The sequence below is a fragment of the Triticum urartu genome, chromosome 4A (genome assembly GCF_056163025.1).
Source record: "Triticum urartu cultivar PI428250 chromosome 4A, HENAU_Tu73, whole genome shotgun sequence".
In the NCBI taxonomy this organism is placed as follows: domain Eukaryota; kingdom Viridiplantae; phylum Streptophyta; class Magnoliopsida; order Poales; family Poaceae; genus Triticum; species Triticum urartu.
Window position 1 is genome coordinate 29,046,429 of NC_141876.1, and position 3,720 is coordinate 29,050,148.

A 3,720-nucleotide genomic window follows, 5' to 3' on the forward strand; every position below is an offset into this window, starting at 1 on the left:
TCGGGGACTTTGAGCGCTCCTCACACAGAGTGGTTCGAATCTGACTTGATCAAATTTTGTGATGCAGCATGAATAGATTTTGAGACGAGAAAAGCATAGATAGCTAGAGGAGGTTCTTAGGCATTCTTGTCCATCCACTTGGCAAAAAGAAATAAAGCCGAACAATCAAAACAACAAGTGGATGTCCTTGAATGAGTAAAATATGCAACCAGCATACTCACACAATAAGATGGAAAATGAAATATGTGACAAGGCATGCACAACCAATTCTAGCATCTATCAAGCAATTTGCGATGACTAGGTCATCTATATATGAGTATATTGACTTAGGAGTCAAGTGAGAACACTTGATCATAGGTCATACTCATCGTTTAAGCTCAAGTGGGGTTACCACTTTTACATAAAGCATTGTTTTGTTCACATCTTTAGAGTTGCTTTAGCTCAAGTCTTAGAGTAAAGCTCCCCCTAGATGTGATATCCCCCCTAAGAGGGATGAACTAACCTTGGGTTTTGTCGATGATGACTTCATGTAGATGTTGAAGATGTGGATGCTCAATGTTGATGTAGATCACTTGGAGCTATCCATTTGAGTGAATTGCACTTTCAATACCTACATGGCTTAGTCCCACAAGGAACAAACAAGGATGTCCATAGACATAGAGTGATGCACACACAAGATGATGTCCATGAAAACTTTTAGGTTACCTTGTCCCTTGTCTTACCAACAAGAGGGTTTGTGACTCCTTGAACTAGTGCAAGATGTGGAAGTTGATTGCACTTGTTTTTGCCAAAATGATAAGAGTGAAGTATGTTGGCGGAGTCACCCTCAAGAACTCTCTAGTTCTTCTTCTTTTGGATCCACATCATCTTGATGGGAATCCTTGGAGTTGTAGTCATACTTGATGAAGTGGAACTTGAAGTAGTCTTGGAAATCCACTTGACTAAGGTCTTTGGAGCTTCTTCAAATGCGTCAATTTCCTCTTGAAGCTTGTCCTTGCCTTTTTGCTTGTAGTCTTGTGGTGGAAGATCATCTTGAGCTTGTGTCCCCTTGAAAGAAGTATCATACTTCTCTTGTTGAGGAATAAACTTTGTCTTGGGGTATTGATCTTCTTCCCACTCAACTCCATTGGCATTGAACTTTCGTTCAAAACCAACACCTTGATTCTTCCAGTGCATTCCTTGCTTGCGCACAATTTCCTCGAATTGCTTACTCCCGGCAAGGCTTTTGTACACTCCTTTCTCTATAATTCCCTTCAATAAACTATTTTCTTGCTCAAGTGTAACTTGGCTAAGAGAATCATTAGTGAAATCAAGAGAACTACTAGAAGCAACAATATTGGATTTAGCATGATCATTGTTACTACTAGAGGAAGAATCTTTCTTGTTCTTGTTACTAGACTTGACTTGAGGCATGTAAGTAGATAAGAGTAAACGCTTGGCAATGTAAGAAAACTTTTCTTACGGAGATCATCATTGATTGCTTTTAGGAACTCATGCTCTTGCTCAAGATTGAGCTTTTCAAAGCGTAATTTCTCATGAGCTCTTAAAAGTTCTCGATGATCTTCGAAGATGGTTTCATGAGCTAACTTAAGAGTGTTTAGTTCTTTAGTTAGAGCCTCAATCTTCTCCTTATCATTGTCATTCGTTTTATCTTGATTAGCATGTTTAATTGATGTTTCATCATAGTATTCATCACTAGAGTTGTCAACAAGCAAATCATCTCCTAACAAGTCATCTTCATCACTATTGAAATCAACATACTCGGGGTGTGTTACCTTAGGACCTTTGGCCATGAAGCATCTTCCAATTCCTTCATTTGGTGAGTCAAATATGTCGTAGGAGTTGGTTGACACAAGTGCTAGACCGGCAACACCTTCATCTTGAGTATCTTCGGAGTCAGAGTGATAACTTCTCTCGGAGTGGCTGTCGGAGTCGGAGCCGGATACCCATTCACCAACATGAGCTTGATGTCTTTGTCTTGTGTAGCTTCTTGATGATTTTTCCTTCCTTTCCGAATCCTTGCTTCTCCGTGAGTATCTTCGTTCATAACGATCATCTCTACTCCTTCTCTCTCTTGGTGATGATTCTTTGCTTCTTCTTTTTGGAGAATCTTCTCTTCTCTTGTAGGGAGCCGTACACTCATTGGAGAAGTGTCCAGGTCTTCCACAGTTGTAGCAGTTTCGCTCTCGACTAGAAGATCTTTTGTCATTGTAGGACCTTGACTTGAAGCTTCTATCTTTGCTTCTACTCTTGTAGAACTTGTTGAAGTTCTTCACCATTAAGCTCAATTATTCATTAAAGTCTTGTTTCTCACTCGACGATGTAGGGGCTTCACATGAGGCTTTATAGGCACCACTTGATTTGTTGTGAAGTTCCTCTTTATCCTTAAGTGACATCTCATGAGCAACAATTCTTCCAATCACCTCCGTTGGCTTGAGATCTTTGTAATTTGGCATCATTTGGATCAATGTGCACACGGTATCATATTTTCCATCCAAGGCTCTTAGAATCTTCTTTATGATGAATCTATCGGTCATCTCTTCACTTCCTAAGCCGGCAATCTCATTTGTGATGAGAGCAAGCCTAGAGTACATTTCAGCGACACCTTCACCATCCTTCATCTTGAACTTGTCAAGTTGGCTTTGGAGCACATCCAACTTGGATTCCTTGACGGAGTCGGTACCTTCGTGCATATCAATCAAAGTGTCCCAAATTTCCTTTGCATTCTCAAGACGGCTGATTTTGTTGAATTCTTCGGGGCACAATCCGTTGAAGAGAATATCACAAGCTTGAGCATTGTATTGCAACATCTTCAACTCATCTGCGGTAGCTTCACGGTTTGGTTCTCTCCCATCAAAGAAGTCACCTTGCAAACCAACACACACAATAGCCCAAACGGCGGGGTTATGTCCAAGAATATGCATTTTCATTTTATGCTTCCAACTAGCAAAATTAGTACCATCAAAGTAAGGACCTCTACGGTGATAATTTCCCTCGCTAGACGCCATACTCTCCTAGGTTGTGAAACCAAGGCTATGACCACCAAAAGCTATGGAGATCAAAGCAAATGGAGACCAAAGCTCTGATACCACTTGTAGGATGAAAAGTATGTCTAGAGGGGGGTGATTAGACTACTTGACCAACTAAAAACTTAACCTTTTCCCAATTTTAGTTCTTGGAAGATTTTAGCTAATTTAGGACAAGTCAAGCAATCATCACATGATTCAAGCAAGCATGCAAAGAGTATATAGGCAGCGGAAAGTAAAGCATGCAACTTGCAAGAATGTAAAGGGAAGGGTTTGGAGAATTCAAACGCAATTGGAGACACGGATGTTTTTCCCGTGGTTCGGATAGGTGGTGCTATCCTACATCCACGTTGATGGAGACTTCAACCCACGAAGGGTAACGGTTGCGCGATTCCACATAGGGCTCCACCCAAGGGTAACGGTTGAGCGAGTCCACACAGGGCTCCACCCATGAAGGGTCCACGAAGAAGCAACCACCCACAATGGGTCCACGAAGAAGCAACCTTGTCTATCCCACCATGGCCATCGCCCACACAGGACTTGCCTCACTAGCGGTAGATCTTCACGAAGTAGGCGATCTCCTTGCCCTTACAAACTCCTTGGTTCAACTCCACAATCTTGTCGGAGGCTCCCAAGTGACACCTAGCCAATCTAGGAGACACCACTCTCCAAGAAGTAACAAATGGTGTGTAGG